We start from the raw sequence: 17,639 nt of genomic DNA, 5'->3' as shown, positions 1-17,639 counted from the left end.
TTCTAAATGTACAGTTCAGTGACATTGATTGCATTCTTTGAGTTGCACAACCAACCATTTTTACCCTCCTTTTTGGAGTTGTTCCTCCCCCATTAACATTAATTCACTGTCCCCTAAGGTTCCTATCTAATCTTTCAAATTGCTGTTGTCAGTTTCATTCCATATAGATAGTTCTTAAAAGAGCTTTATCTCAAGGCAGGCTATTTTTACTGTTGTTGTTGTTAGGTGCCATCGAGTTAGTTCCAACTCATAGCTACCCAGTGTACAAACACTGCCCGATCCTGCACCATCCTCACAGCCATTGTTATGCTTGTCCCTATTGTTGCAGCCACTGTGTCAATTCATCTCATCAAGGGTCTTACTCTTTTTCACTGACCAAGCATGATGTCCTTCTTGCTTTGAATGAGCATTCTGGTTGTAGTTCTTCTAAGACAGATTGGTTCATTCTTTTGGCAGTCCATGGTATATTCTACATTCTTTGCCAACACCATAATTCAAAGGCATCAATTCTTCTTCCATCTTACTCATTCATTGCCCAGCTTTCACATGCGTCCATGTGGTTTAAGGTTCAAAGATTATTTCAGGGCAATAGTTTTAGGGGTTCATCCTGCCTCCATGGCTACAGTTAAGTATGAAGTTCGTGAGAATTTTAAGTTCTGTTCTTCATTTTCCCCTTTTGATCAGGATTCTCCTATAGAATCTTTGATCAAAATGTTCAGTAATGGTAGCCAGGCACCATCCAGTTCTTCTTGTCTCATGGCAAGGGAGGCAGTTGTTCATGGAGGCAATTAGCTACACCTTTTTTTTTTTTTGAGATGGAAGAAGGCCATGAGGTAAACAATGCACTTGGCCCCTAAAAGCAAGGTAAGGGATCCTACCCAGAGCCTACAGAAAGGAACATAGCTCTAATTAACACCTTGATTTTACCCAGTGAGAACAATCTTGGATTTTTGACTCCCAGGCCTATAGGATAACAAATTTGTGCTGCTTAAGCCACTAGACTCAAAAACTGTGTGCTTCAGAGTTTTTCATTTAAGTCCATGATCTATTATGAGTTAATTTTTGTACAAATTGTGAGGTTCATTTTTTTGCCTATGTGTGTCCAGCTGCTGCAGCAGAATTCGTTGAAAAGGCTATCAATCTTCCATTGAATTTCTTTTGATCCTTTATCAAAAATTAATTGGCATATTTGTGTGAATCTATTTCTGAGTTCTTTACTCTGTTTCACTAATTTATATGTCTAGCTCTCTGCCAATACCACACTATCTTGAAATATTGTAGCTATATGGCAAGCCGTAACACTGGAAAGAATGATTCCTCCCACTCTAATTCTTTTTCAAAATTGTTTTGGTAATTCGGTAGCATTTTCCTTTCCATATACATTTTAGAATGTTGTTGCTGTTGTTAGGTGCTACTGAGTTAGTTCTGACTCATAGTAACCCTGTGTACAAAGTAACGAAGCATGGCCGGGTCCTGCACCGTCCTCACAATTGTTGCTATGTTCCAGCCCATTGTTACAGCCACTGTGTCAACCCATCTCACTGAGGGTCTTCCTCTTTTTCACTGACCCTCTACTTTGCCAAGCATGATGTCCTTCTCCAGGGCCTGGTCCCACCTGATAATATGTTCAAATACGTGAGATGAACTCTTGCCATTCTCACTTCTAATGAGCATTCTGGCTGTACTTCTTCCAAGATTTGTTCATTCTTCTGGAACACCATGCATAGTCAATATTCTTTGCCACCTCCGTAATTCCAAGCCATCAACTTTTCTATGGTCTTCCTTATTCATTGTGCAGCTTTCACATTCATATAAGACAATTGAAAATACCGTGGCTTAGGTCAGGCGCACCTTAGTCCTCAAAATGACATCTTTGCTTTTTAACACTTAAAGAGGTCTGTGGCAGCAGATTTGCCCAAAGTAACACATTGTTTCATTTCCTGACTGTTGCTTCTTCATGGTGATTCAAGTAAAATGAAGTCCTTGACAACTTTGTTATTTTCTCCATTTATCATAATGTTGCTTATTGTTCCAGTTGTGAGGATTTTTGTTTTCTTTATGTTGAGATGTAATCCATACTGATGGCTGTGGTCTTTGATCTTCATCAGTAAGTGCTTCAAGTCCTCTTGGCTTTCAGCAAGCAAGGTTGTGTCATCTGCATAATGCAGGGTGTTAATGAATTTTCCTCTAATCCTGATGTCATGTTCTTTTTCATGTAGAATAAGTTTGTCTATGTCTTCAAAAACACTGCTGAGACTTTATTAGAAATTCTGGGAACAGTGACATTTGCTGTATGTCTCTACAAGAATTTAGGTCTTCTTTGATTTCTTCTACCAGCATTTTGTAATTTTCAAAACATACAGATCCTAGCAGGCTGTCTCATTAGGGGGAGAGCAATTAGGAGTAAGTAGCAAGGTGTGTATATAAGTTTTTGTGTGAGAGACTGACTTGATTTGTAAACTTTCACTTAAAGCACAATAAAAATTAAAAAAAAGTACAGATCCTGTAAATGTTTTATTAGATTTGTACCTTTTGCATTTTCTGTGGAGTAATTCTTTTTTTTAAGTTTTATTTTGTAATTGTTGTTGAGAATATACACAGCAAAACATATACCAACTCAACAGTTGCTACCTGAACAATTCAGTCACATGGATTACTTTCTTTGAGTTGTGTAACCATCCTCACTCTCATTTTCTGAGGTGTTCCTCCCACATTAACATAAACTCCCTGGCCCCTAAGTTTTCTGTCTAATCTTTCAAGTTGCTGTTGTCAGTTTGATGCTACATACATAGTTATTAAAAGAGTACAATGCTCACAGCAGAGAGTTGACCAGCTAAGCTAAACTATCATTTGATATTAAGAAGACTCAAGGGGATATTTTTAGTTTAAGGTTTAAAGGTTATCTCAGGGCAAGTTTCAGGGGTTCATCCAGCCCCCTTGGCTCCAGAAAATCTGTAGTCCATGAGCTTTGGAGTAATTTTGATGGTAGTATATTTTAAATTTTAGTTTCCACTTGTTAATTGTCAACAAATAGAAAAACAATCGAGTTGTATGTGTTGGTCTTACATAATTTGACCTTACTGAACTTATTATTAGTTCTAGTAGTTCTCAATTTTTTAAAAATAGATTCCTTGGAAGTTCCTACATAGGCAATCATGTAATCGTCAAATGGACACAGTTTTATTTCTTCCTTTGTCATCCGTATGCCTTTTGTTTCTTGTTTTTGCCTTATTGCTGTGGCTGGGACTTCCAGCACTATGGTGAATGAGAGCACCAAGAGTGGACATTCTTGGCTTGTTCCCAATCTTACAGGGAAAGCATTCAGTTTTTGTTTTTTGTTTTTTTTTTTTTTTTGCCGTTAAATATTTTTTCTAGTCTTTTTGTAAATGTTCTTTGTGAGGCTGAAAAAAGATTTCCCTCTATTCTAGTGTGAAGAGTGTTTTTTTATCATAGATGGGTGTCAAATTTTGTTAAACACATTTTTCTGTCTTAATTGATATGATCACATGGTTTTTCTTATTTAGTATGTTGATGCAGTGGATTATACTGATTGATTTTTAATATTGAACTGGCTCTATATGTCTGGAATAAGCCTCAATTGTGGCTTATTATATTTTTAAAATATTTTGTTGGATTTTATATGCTAATACTTTATTGCTCGGAATGACAACTTGAAGAGGAATGGCCCGGCAAAAAAAGAACATTTCAAGGTCTATCCTGAGGTACAACGCTGTCAGTGATAGGATAATATCCATACACCTACGAGGAAGACCAGTTAATATGACTATTACTCAAAGTTACACGCCAACCACTAAGGCCAAAGATGAAGAAACTGAAGATGTTTACCAGCTTCTGTAGTCTGAAATTGATTGAACATGCAATCAGGATGGATTGATAATTACTGGTGATTGGAACGCAAAAGTCAGAAACAAAGAAGGATCGGTAGTTGGAAAATATGGCCTTGGTAATAGAAATGATGCAGGAGATGGCATGACAGAATTTTTCAAGACCAACTACTTCTTCATTGCAAATACCTTTTCTGATCAACATAAATGGCAGCGTACACATGGATCTCCTCAGATGGAATACACAGGAATCAAATTGACTATGTCTGTGGAAAGAGACGATGGAAAAGCTCAAGGCCAGGAGCGAACTATGGAACAGACCATCAATTGCTCATATGCAAGTTCAAGTTGAAAGTGAAGAAAATTAGAAAAAGTATGAGCCAAAGTATGACCTTGAGTATACTCCATCTGAATTTAGCGACCATCTCCGGAATAGATTTGACTCATTTAACACTAATGACCAAAGACCAAATGAGTTGTGGAATGACATCAAAGACATCAACCCTGAAGAAAGCAAGAGGTCATTAAAAAAGACAGGAAAGAAAGAAAAGACAAAAATGGATGTCAGAAGAGACTCTGAATCTTACTCTTGAATGTTGAGTAGCTAAAGCAAAAGGAAAAAAATGATGAAGTAAAAGAACTGAACAGAAGATTTCAAAGGGCGGCTCAAGAAAACAAAAAATTATAATGACATGTGCAAAGAGCTAGAGATAGCAAACCAAAAGGGAAGAACGCACTCGGCGTTTCTCAGGCTGAAAGAACTGAAGAAAAAAATTCAAACCTGGAGTTGCAATAGTGAAGGATTCTATGGGAAAAATATTAAAAGATCCAGGAAGCAATAAAAGAAAATGGAAGGCAATAAAAGTTAATAAAAAAAAAAAAAAAAAAGAAAGAAAGAAAATGGAAGGAATGCACAGAGTCATTATACCAAAAAGAATTGGCTGACATTCAACCATTTCAAGAGGTGGCGTATGATCAGGAACCCATGGTACTGAAGGAAGAAGTCCAAGCTGCTCTGAAGGCATTGGCGAAAAACAAGGCTCCAGGAACTGATGGAATATCAATTGAGATGTTTCAAAAAATGGATGCAGCACTGGGAGTGCTCACTTGTCTCTGCTAAGAAATTTGGAAGACAGCTACCTGGCAAACTGACTGGAAGAGACCCATATTTATGCCTATTCCCAAGAAAGGTGATCAAACAGAATGTGGAAATAATCAAACGATATCATTAATATCACACGTAAGCAAAATTTTGCTGAAGATCATTCAAAAGCAGCTACAGCAGTATATGAACAAAGAACTGCCAGAAATTCAGGCCAGATTCAGAAGGGGTCGTGGAACCAGGGCTATCATTGCTGATGTCAGATGGATCCTGGCTGAAAGCAGAGAATACCAGGAGGATGTTTACCTGTGTTTTATTGACTATGCAAAGGCATTCAACTGGGAAGATCACAACAAATTACAGATAACATTGCAACAAATGGGAATTCCAGAACACTTAGTTGTGCTCATGAGAAACCTGTACGTAGATCAAGAGGCAGTTGTTCGGACAGAACAAGTGGATACTGAGTGGTTTAAAGTCAGGAAAGGTGTGTGTCAGGGATGTATCTTTTCACCACACCTATTCAATCTGTATGCTGAGCAAATAATCCAAGAAGCTGGACTATATGAAGATGAACGGGGCATTAGGATTGGAGGAAGACTCATAAACCTTGCTTGCTGAAAGTGAAGAGGACTTGAAGCACTTACTGATGAAGATCAAAGACTACAGCCTTCATTATGGATTATACATCAACATAAAGAAAACAAAAATCTTTGTAATTGGACCAATAAGCAACATAATGATAAATGGAGAAAAGATTGAAGTTGTCAAGGATTTCATTTTACTTGGATCTACAATCAACACCCATGGGAGCAGCAGTTAAGAAATCAAAGGATGCATTGTACTGGGCAAATCTGCTGCAAAAGACCTCTTTAAAGTGTTGAAAATCAAAGATGTCACCTTGAAGACTAAGGTGTGCCTGACCCAAGCCATAATATTTTCAATCACCTCACACGTGTGCGAAAGGGAGACTATGAATAAGGAAGACCAAAGAATTGACCCCTTTGAATTGTGGTGCTGGCAAAGAATATTGAATATACCATGGACTGCCAAAAGAATGAACAAATCTGTCTTGGAAGAAGTACAACCAGAACGCTCCTTAGAGGGAAAGATGGCGAGGCTGCGTCTTATACACTTTGGATATGTTGTCAGGAGGGATCAGTCCCTAGAGAAGAGCATCATGCTTGGTAAAGTACAGGGTCAGTGGAAAAGAGGATGACCCTCAATGAGATGGAATGATATAGTGGCTGGATTAATGGGCTCAAGCATAACAACGGTTGTGAGCATGGTGCAGGACCGGGCAGTGTTTCATTCTGTGGTACACAGCGTTGCTATGAGTTGGAATTGACTCAATGATACCTAACAAAAACAACAATACCTTGTTAAAGATTTTTACGAATTTTTTTTTTATGAGGATTTACAGAGCAAATTAGTTTCTCATTAAACAATTAACACACGTATTGTTTTATGACGTTGGTTGCCACCCCCATGACATGTCAACACTCTCCCCTTTTCCACCTTAGGTAGCCATTATCAGTTTTCCTGTCCCCTCCTGCCTTCTCATCCTTGCTCCTGGGCTGGTGTTCTCATTTAGCCTCATTTTGTTTTATGGACCTGTCTAATCTTTGGCTGAAGGGTGAGCCTCAGGAGTAACTTCATTACTGAGTTAAAAGGGAGTCTGGGGGCCATGTTCTCGGGATTTCTCAGTCTCTGTCAGGCCAGTAAGCCTGGTCTTTTGTGTGTGTGTGTGTGTGAGTTAGAATTTTGTTCTACATTTTTCTCCAGCTCTGTCCAGGACCCTCTATTGTGATCCCTGTCAGAGCAGTTGGTGGTGGTAGCCAGGCACCATCTAGTTGTGCTGGACTCAGTCTGGTGGAGGTTGTGGTAGTTGTGGTCCATTAGTCCTTTGGACTAATCTTTCCCTTGTGTCTTTGGTTTTCTTCATTCTCTCTTGCTCCAGTCAGGGTGAGACCAGTGGAGTATCTTAGATATTCGTTCACAAGGTTTTAAGACCTCAGACACAGCTCACCAAAGTAGGATGTAGAACATTATCTTTATAAACTGCATTATGCCAATTGAGCTAGATGTTCCCCTAGACCATGGTCCCCACAGCCCTCAGCCCAGTAATTTGGTCCCTCAGGGAGTTTGGATGTGTCTATGAAGCTTCCATGACCTTGCCTTGGTCACGTGGTATTGGCTTCCCCAGTATTGTGTACTGTCTTACCCTTCACAGTATTGTGTACTGTCTTACCCTTCACCACACTTACCACTTATCTAATTTCACTCAGCATAATGCCCTTCAGACTTATCCATGTTTTGAGATGTTTCCAAGGTTCATCAATGTTCTTTATCATTGTGTAGTATTTCATGTATGTATGTACCACAGTTTGTTTACCCATTTGTCTATTGATGGGCACTGAGGTTGTTTCCATCTTTTTGCTTTTGTGGGTAATGCTGCAATGAACACAAGTGTGCATATGCCTATTTGTGTGACGGCTCTGATTTCTCTAGGATATATTCCTAGAAGTAGTGCTGGATCATATGGTATTTCTATTTCTAGCTTTTTAAGGAAGTGCCATATTGTTTTCCAAAATGGTTGTACCATTTTGCATTCCCATCAGCAATGCGAAAGAGTTTCAGTCTCCCCGCAGCTTGTATTTTTGAGAGATATTTATCTATAGTTTTCTTTGTGTTTGTGTGTGTGTATGCTGTTTTTGTGTGATTTTTACCATCAGAATAAAATTGGGCTCATAAGTTAGGACCGGTGCTTTTTTCAATTCATGCTTTTATTCAACAAATATTTATTGAGTGCCCACTATGCACTAGGGATGGTTTGCACTCACTACTAACCTCAGAGTTGACACTTTGAACCCATCTTGCAGCATCATGGAAGGAAGGCCCGGCCATCTGCTTCTGTGAAGATTACAGTAAAGAAAACCCTGTGGAGCAGCTCTGCTCTGTAATACAAGGGGTAACTACGGGTCAAAACTGACTTGAGGGCAATGGGTTTTTTTTTTTTTTTTGGAACTAACAATGATTAATGGGACACAGTCTCCGCCCTTGTGAACTAAAAGGTCTACTTGAGGAGACAAATAAGCAAACAAATGGATAAAAAATTACAAGTTGTAATCACTGCTGTGAAGGAAACATTCTGGGTGCAATGATACAGAATAACAGACAAGAGAGACAGGGAGGAAGCTGTACCTAATTTAAATACATTAATCAGAGATATCCCTTGGCAGTGGTGACATTTAAGCTGAAATCTAAGTGAAGAGAAGTAGTCACCCTGGAAGAGTGGTGGGAAAACTATGCCAGGTGGAGTGAAGACCTTGTGCAAAGGCCCAGAGGTAGGAAAAATGCTGACATGTTGGAGGAATGAATTGAAGGCCAAGGTGATTGGAATGAGGTAGAGAGGGGAAAGTAGGAGGCAGGGGTTAAAACTTAAGGGCCCAACATGTTCAAACCACGCTAAGTTCTGTGAGGGAAAACTATGAAGTTCTATATGAAAGATGAGAAAACTGAGATGCTGAGAAGTGAAGTAACTTACCCAGATGGCACAAACTCAGGCTGTCCCTAACCACTATGGTTTCCGCTCCTGTCGTACTTCCAGCAGACAAGCTTTTCCAAGACCCTTGACAGTGAAGGTTCTGTGTAAAGCCCTGCTGTGAGAGTTTTGACAGGCTTGGTCCAGAGCCACATGGCTTCCATTTTATCCCAAATTTTAACAACAACAATAATAATAACACAAGGAGCCCTGGTGGCACAGTTGTTAAGTACTTGGCTGCTAACTGAAAGGTCTGAGGTTTGAGCCCACCAGCCACTCTGTGGGAGAAAGCTGTGGCAGCCTGCTTCCGTAAAGATCACAGCCTTGGAAACCCTATGGGGCAGTTTTATTCTGTCCTGTAAAGTCGGTCTAAGTTGGAATTGACTCGATGGCACACACCAACAACAGCAGCTGTCCCCTGATCTCTTGGTATTCAAATCTGCCCGTGGGAAGTCTGCCTGGTCCCACTGTCAAAGATCTGCCCTGACTCCACCATAGCTCGTGTTTTCTAGATGAACACAGACACCAGTCTCTGCAACCAAGTGGTGTTCCCCTGGCTCCGTGGGAATGTCCCCCCTGTCACATTCCCTCCAGCAGCTCCCAGGAGTCCCTAGAGATTTTTCTCCTGGCCAGTGGCTTCCTGAGACCTCAGTGCAATAGCTCTTCCTGCTTTGACTCACTTGCGACAGCATCTCCTCTCCCCAGGAAGTAGAGTTGAGCTCTGAAAGCTGCTCCTGCAAGTGAATCATTCATTCCTTCAAAGGTATACATTGAGGCACCTACTGGAAGACCCTCAATGAGAGGGACTGACACAGTGGCTGCAACAGTGGGCTCCAACATAGCAATGATTGCGAGAATGGCAGGACCGGGCAGCGTTATCATTCTGTTGTGTGTAAGGTCACCATGAGTTAGAGCTGACGCGACAGTGACTAACAACAACAATAACTATGTGGCAAGGAGCCCTGGTTGTGCAACAGTTAGGCACTCATCTGCTAATCAAAAGGTTGGTGATATAAACCCACCCAGTGGCTCCCCAGGAGAAAAAGCTGGCGATCTGCTCCCATAAAGATTACAGCCTAGAAAACGCTATGGGGCAGTTCTACTCTATCACATCGGGTCACTATGAGTTGAAATCCATTTGATGGCACCTAACAACAACAACTTTGTGGCAGGCCCTGAACAGTACACTGAGGACACAGCTATGTCTTCAGCACGGACCTGCTGCCATCATGGACCTTACAATTCAGTAGGAAACACAGATGTTGAACAGTTAAAACAATGACATATCTCTTCCTGCCCATTACAGATTAGAAAGATAGATACTCCCAAGTGTTGGTGACAATGTGGGCAGATGGAAAGCCTCAGTCACTGCTGTTGTTGTTGTTGTTAGGTGCCGTCGAGTTGGTTCCGACTCATAGCGACCCTATGCACGACAGAACGAAACACTGCCCAGTCCTGCGCCATCCTTACAATCGTTGTTGTGCCTGAGCCCATTGTTGAAGCCACTGTGTCAATCCACCTTGCTGAGGGTCTTCCTCTTTTCTGCTGACCCTGTACTTTGCCAAGCATAATATCTTTCTCCAGAGACTGATCCCTCCTGACAACATGTCCAAAGTATGTAAGACGCAGTCTCGCCATCCTTGCTTCTAAGGAACATTCTGGTTGTACTTCTTCCAAGACAGATTTGTTCATTCTTCTGGCGGTCCATGGTATATTCAATATTCTTTGCCAACACCACAATTCAAAGGCATCAATTCTTCTTCGGTCTTCCTTATTCATTGTCCAGCTTTCACATGCATATGATGCGATTGAAAATACCATGGCTTGGGTCAGGCGCACCTTAGTCTTCAACGTGACATCTTTGCTTTTCGACACTTTAAAGAGGTCCTTTGCAGCAGATGTACCCAATGCGATGCATCTTTTGATTTCTTGACTGCTGCTTCCATGGCTGTTGATTGTGGATCCAAGTAAAATCAAATCCTTGACAAGTTTAATCTTTTCTCCGTTTATCATGATGTTGTTCATTGGTCCAGTTGTGAAGATTTTTGTTTTCTTTATGTTGAGGTGTAATCCATACTGAAGGTTGTAGTCTTTGATCTTCATTAGTAAGTGCTTCAAGTCCCCTTCACTTTTGGCAAGCAAGGTTGTGTCATCTGCATAACACAGGTTGTTAATGAGTCTTCCTCCAATCCTGATGCCCCATTCTTCTTCATATAGTCCAGCTTCTCGTGTTATCTGTTCAGCATACAGGTTGAATAGGTATGGTGAAAGAATAAAACCCCGACGCACACCTTTCCTGACTTTAAACCAATCAGTATCCCCTTGTTCTGTCTGAACAACTGCCTCTTGATCCATGTAAAGGTTCCGCATGAGCACTAGTAAGTGTTCTGGAATTCCCATTCTTTGCAGTGTTATCCATAGTTTGTTATGATCCACACAGTTGAATGCCTTTGCATAATCAATAAAGCACAGGTAAACATCCTTCTGGTATTCTCTGCTTTCAGCCAGGATCCATCTGACATCAGCAATGATATCCCTAGTTTCATGTCCTCTTCTTAAACCAGCCTGAATTTCTGGCAGTTCCCTGTCGATATACTGCTGCAGCCGTTTTTGAATGATCTGCAGCAAAATTTTGCTTGCATGTGATATTAATGATATTGTTCTATAATTTCCACATTCAGTTGGAACACCTTTCTTGGCAACAGGTATAAATATGGATCTCTTCCAGTTAGTTGGCCAGGAAGCTCTCTTCCACATTTCTTGGCATAGACAAGTGAGCACCTCCAGTGCTGCATCCGTTTGTTGAAACATCTCATTTGATATTCCATCAATTCCTGGAGCCTTGTTTTTCGCCAATGACTTCAGTGCAGCTTCGGCTTCTTCCTTCAGTACCATCGGTTCCTGATCATATGCTACTTCTTGAAATGGTTGAACATCGACTAATTCTTTTTGGTATAATGACTCCGTGTATTCCTTCCATCTTCTTTTGATGCTTCCTGTGTCATTTAATATTTTCCCCACAGAATCCTTCACTATTGCAACTCAAGGCTTGAATTTTTTCTTCAGTTCTTTCAGCTTGAGAAACGCCGAGCGTGTTCTTCCCTTTTGGTTTTCTATCTCTAGCTCTTTGTACATGTCATTATAATGCTTTACTTTTTCTTCTCGAGCCACCCTTTGAAATCTTCTGTTCAGTTCTTTTACTTCATTAATTCTTCCTTTTGCTTTAGCTGCTTGACGTTCGCTGCTGTAGACATAGGAATTGGTACAGACATTCTGGAAAGCAGTTGGGTGGTATTTGGCAAAATGAAGTCTGGACATGCCTTGTGGCCAAGAAATCCCACTCCTGAGTAATCATCCCAGAGAAATTCTCACAAAAATCCATGAGGGAACATGGCCAAAGATGTTCATTGTAGTGTTGTTGGTGGCAAAATGTAGTGGACCCATGGGAGGGAATTCAGAGCAGCAACAAGAAACAACAAACTATATAAATGTATAGAAAACAGCTCTCAAAGCAGTAACCAGGATGAGATTTAATTTCTGAAAATTATAACACACACAAGAAATCTTGAAGAGAAAACTTTTTACAAGATTCACACATATTTGGGGAGAAGAGGGCAAACGAGAGTCAGGTAAAGGAGAAACATAAATAATAAGGGGTGTTGCATAAGCAGTCAAAGATAACTTGCTATGCTGTGAAGGTTGTTGGTGGGTGGTGTAAATGGTTAATCACTCAGCTGCTAACAGAAAGGTTGGAGGTTCAAGTCCATCCTGGGTTGCCTTGGAAGAAAGGCCTGGCAATCTACTTCCAAAAAATCAGCATTGGAAACCCTCTGAAGCAGTTTTACTCTGACACACAGGGGTCACCATGAGTTGGAGTCAACTCAACGGCAACTGTTTTTTTTTAAGGGTATGCTAACTCAACTCCATGCACCTGGAGGTCCTTAGACCTTAACCACCAAAAAAAACCCCACTACTGTAGAGTCAATTCTGACTCACAGTGACCATGTAGGACAGAGTTGAACTGCCCCATGGGTTTCCGAGGCTGTAATCTTTACAGAAGCAGACTGCCAACCTTTGGGTTAGCAGCCAAGAGCTTAACAACTGCGCCACCAGGGCTCCTAGAAGCTAAATTAGAACCAATAAATAGACTGACAAACAAATGACTAAGCCCAGTGTTGATAAACTGAGTATCACACCCCAGGCTGCTCTGCTCTGTGCTCAGAATTCTCTCCTTTGGCCTTGGCTCAGTGGCTTCAAACCAGCCTTCCAGGCTTGGACCCTCTTCTACCTTCTGGAGAGTTATTTGTCAGCAAGCTTCTCAGCCCCCTTCGGACAGGCCCACGTTGGGTATCCCAGCATTCTGAGTCTTGTGTGAACCGCAGGGTGGACGTGGCTTGTCTCCAGTGGAGACCCGGGTGCTCCTAAATCACGGGCCTGCTCATTCACTCACTTTGGAATCCTTTCTTGAGTCTGCTTGCTGTCAGGTCCTAGGGGTAGAAAGAAAAATGATAATGGTGAAAGCACTTATGCTGAGCTCGCTGTGTGCCAGGCGCTATTCTTCGTGCTCTGAAGGGTTTTCATTGGCTGATTTTTGGAAGCAGATCACCGGGGCTTTCTTCCTCTTCCATCTCAGTCTGGAAGCTCCCCCCGAAACCTGTTCAGCATCATAGCAACAAACAGTCTGTCTGCATTGACAGACAGGTGGTGGCTATGCGTGTGGTACCTGGGCCAGGAATCAAACCTGGGTCTCCCACATAGAAGGTGAGAATTCTACCACTGAACCACTGCTACCCTCTATGCTTTACATAGATCAGTCTATTTAAATCCATTTAAACTTGCAGAAAGGAGTGCTGGTAGCACAGTGGTAAACTTGCTTGGCTGCTAGTGAAAGGGCGGTGTTTCCTCCCACCAGCTGCTCCACAGGAGAAAGATGTGGCAGTCCGCTTCCATAAAGATTACACCCTTGGAAGTCCTAAGGGACTGTTCTATCCGGTCCTATAGGGTTGCTATGAGTCAGAATCGACTCGATGGCAACAGGTTTTTTTTTTGTTTTAAACTTGCAGAGACTTATGGCCTTGGCTAGTCAACAACTTACTTGATCTGTATACGTGGAGGAGTTTTAGGTTGAATGAACAGAAGTCTAACTTGAATGACTAGAACAGAGAGTCGTGATCCCTAAATTCATTCCCAGACTTAAGCCAGCTTACAGACCCAGAACCATTAGAGCCCTTGAATGAAGGAGGGGAGGCCAGTTCACCTTGAGGAATGACCCTATTAAACTGTCAAAATTTTACACTGTTAATCTTTCTGCCAACTTTTTCCAAAGAAATCTATGGTCATTTACCAGGGTGATTGTGCATTAGGGAAAGAGGCTTCTCAGGGATTCCTGGACACTGGCTCTGAGTTGACAGAAATTCCTGGAGACCCAGAATGTCAGAGAAGGGGCTTATGGAGGTCAGGTGATCAATGAAGTTTTAGCTTAGGTCTGTTTCACAGTGGGCCAACCCCATCTTCTGGTTATTTCCCCAGCTCTGGAATGCATAATTGGAAAGACATACTCAGCGTGTGGCAGGATCTCCATGAGACAGATACTATTATCATCATCGCCATTTTACAGAGAGGCCAGCTGAGGCACAGGAGGCTAATTAACTTAGCCAAAGACACACAGCTGGGAAACGAGGATTCAAACCTCAGCAGTTTGACTCCTAAGTCCACGCCCGTCACCATTATACGGTTGATAGTTGCCTTTGAGTCAGCTCCAACTCATGGGACTGCGCCCCATAGGATTTTCAAAGCTGTAAGCTTTTGGAAGCAAATCGCCTTTCTTCTGAGTCATCTCTGGGTGGGTTCGAACAGCCAACCTTTCAGCTAGCAGTCGAGCTCTTAACTGTGTGTGCCACCCAGGGACTCCTAACCACTTACACTATACTGCCGTCAAGCATTTGAAGTTTTGTAGCGGAGACAAGCAAGTACTCAAACAATTGCAATGCATTTTGGAATTGCAGCAATAGAGATGAATGCAGGGGATTCTGAGATCCCGAGTGGTGGGGTGGGGTCAGCGAAGGACTCCCAGGGGAGGTGATGTCTAAACACAGTTTTATATGATGAGTTGGAGTTAGTGAGACAAAGGTGGGGGATGGGGTGGGCAGTGGTGCTCCAAATGAGTGGGGACCCTGTAGAGAGAGCGGAAAGGCAGGGTTAGTGGGTGGGCAGGAGGCCCACCAACTTGGAGTGGCCGTGTGAGGGACCACGGACATGAAGGTGTCTGAGAGGGCTGCCACGGGTCACAGTCCTGGTCTTGCCTCCTGGGGGCTCAGCCCAGCCTGCCCCTGCCCAGAGGCCTTTTCTTACCCTTGCAGTTTGGAACATTCCAGAGCATCCCCAGACATGTGGTTTCTGTACACAAGCCCTTGTGGTTAGCGTTCAGCAATGTACTTTCATCTCAGTGTAAACACGTTCTTGGCTTTCTTTTTCTTCCTTCTTTATTTATCGTTCTGGGCATCTCTCTGACCTCCACCCAAGGCCCAGCGAGGAGGGCAAAGGCCCTTCCACAAACACTGAAGGGAGGGTGTCCTTTTCTTAACGACTTGCATCCTGGTCACATGAACTGAAGCACCAGTCCTAGACAACTATGTTTCTCTGGTCCTTTTCAAACCAGTAACGACCTGGGAAGTATGAACCAACCACCCAGCCCCTGCCATGGCTTAATGGAAGAAGAGAAGAACGAGTATATATGGGGTACCTACTGAGGGTCAGGCCCTGTTATGGATTGAATTGTGTCCCCCCAAAATGCGTGTCAACTTGGCTAGCCTATGATTCCAAGTATTGTCTGGTTGTCCACGATTTTGTGATCTGATGTGATTATCCTATGTGTTGTCAATCTTACCTCTATGATGTTAATGAGACTGGATTAGAGGCAGTTAGGTCAATGAGGCAGGACTCGAGCTACAGGATTAAGTTGTATTTTGAGTCAATCTCTTTTGAGATATAAAAGAGAGAACTGAGCAGAGAGGAGGAGGACCTCATACCACCAAGGAAGAAGAGCTGGGAACAGAGCACGTCCCTTGGACCCAGGGTCCCTGCACTGAGAAACTCCTAGACCCAAGGAAAGATTGATGACAAGGACCTTCCCCCAGAGCCAGTAGAGAAAGAAAGCCTTCCCCTGGAGCTGGACTTCTAGCCTCCTAGACAATGAGAGGATAAACTTCTCTTTGTTAAAGCCATCCACTTGCGGTATTTCTGTTATAGGAGCACTAGAGAACTAAGACAGGCCCTTTCACTTCCATTCCTTCTCCTTCTCCTCAGTCACACCTGTGAGACAGATAGGAGAGTATCCACATATGAGGAGCTCTGGCACAGAGAGACAAACTCAGTGGCCCAAAGTCACACAGCAGCACAGGGAGGGACTGAGTGAAACCCTTGGCTGGCTGACTGTGACACTTTTGTCTTTTCCATTAGTCCACCCTGTGGCTTGAGTCATGGAAAGTCTGGTGTCTAGTTTGTTGGAACATGGGGAAAGAGACTAAAAACCTGGAAGAAAATTGAGGTGCTGTTTCAGAAGGCAGGGATCTGATGCTGGACAGGTGACAGCTACAGGTATTCAGAGCCCTGGTCAGGAAGCCTGAATTCTGATCCATGTTCCAAGTATGGCCTTGAAGAAGTCACCGTCCCTTTCTAGGCCTTAGTTTCCTCCTGTGCAGAAAGGAATTTGACTCCATCAGTGGTTTCCTAGAATCCCCTGGCCAGGTTTTTTTTTTTTTTTTTTAATTGTGCTTTCAGTGAAAGTTTACAAATCAAGTCAGTCTCTCATATAAAAACTAAACACACCTTGCTGTGTAACCCCAGCTGCTTTCCCCCTAAAGTGCCAGCACACTCCTCCTCTCTACCCTCTATTCCCCGTGTCCATTTTTTTTTTTTTATTCAACCAGCTCCTGTCCCCCCGTCCCGCCTTCTCATCTCACCTCCATACAGGAGCTGCCCCCATAGTCTCATGCGTCTACTTGAGCCAAGAAGCTCACTCTTCACCAGTATCGTTTTGTCTTATAGTCCAGTCCAATCCCTGTTTGAGGAGTTGGTTTTGGGAATGATTCCAGTCTTGGGCTAACAGAGGGTCGGGGGGCCATGACTCCTGGGGTCCCTCCAGTTTTGATCAGACCATTAACTCTGGGCTTTTTACGAGAATTTGAGGTCTGCATCCCACTGTTCTCCTGCTCCATCAGGGACTCTCTGTTGTGTTCCCTGTCAGGGCAGTCATAGGTGGTAGCCGGAGACCGTCTAGTTCTTCTGATCTCAGGATGATGTAGTCTCTGGGTTATGTGGCCCTTTCTGTCTCTTGGGCTTAGATTTACCTTGTGTCTTTGGTATTCTTCATTCTCCTTTGCTCCAGGTGGGTTGAGACCAATTGATGCCTTTTAGATGGCCACTTGCTAGCGTTTAAGACACCAGACACCACTCACCAATGGCCAGCTTTTAAAAATGTAGATTCCTTGATCCTTGTGATGGTTAATTTTATGTGTCAACTTGGCTAGGCTATGGTTTCTGGTCGTTTGGCTAAGCACTAGTCCAGTCGCTGTTATGATTAAATCATACCTTCTCATGCTAGCCATATGCTGTTATAATTTAATCACATGTTTGAATCTATTGGCCTGTGATTTAATTTGCAATTAAATCTAAATCTGATCACTTCTGAATTATAAAGAGACCAGAATAAACACAGACACAAGCACACGAAGTCAAATGCCAAGGAACACCAAGGAACAAAGGCTCACAGAAGGAATTCCCATGGCCGAGACCTGGATTTGGACTTTTAGCCTCCAGAACTTTGAGAAAATAAATTTCTGCACTTGTGATATTTCTGTTACGGCAGCACCAGGGAACTAAGACAGCCCTGCTCTAGATGTTCTGATTCGGTAGGTTTGGGTGGGGCCAAGGACTCTACATTTTTGACAACCCCAGAGGAGTCCGATGGGTTTCTACGTTTGCAATTCACTGGCTGAGATGACTCCCAAGGTCCCTCTCACTGCTGTCCTCTGGTTCTAGAGTAACTAATGTAGGCTGAAAGGCCGAACAGAGATTTCGGCCAACACTGCCATGCTCGCTCACAGTCCACCCACTTCCCTGCCCTTCTCTGGCCCTTTTCACTGGGCGG

The sequence above is a fragment of the Elephas maximus genome, chromosome 4, assembly GCF_024166365.1.
Source record: "Elephas maximus indicus isolate mEleMax1 chromosome 4, mEleMax1 primary haplotype, whole genome shotgun sequence".
In the NCBI taxonomy this organism is placed as follows: domain Eukaryota; kingdom Metazoa; phylum Chordata; class Mammalia; order Proboscidea; family Elephantidae; genus Elephas; species Elephas maximus.
This window is presented reverse-complemented; position numbering follows the sequence as displayed.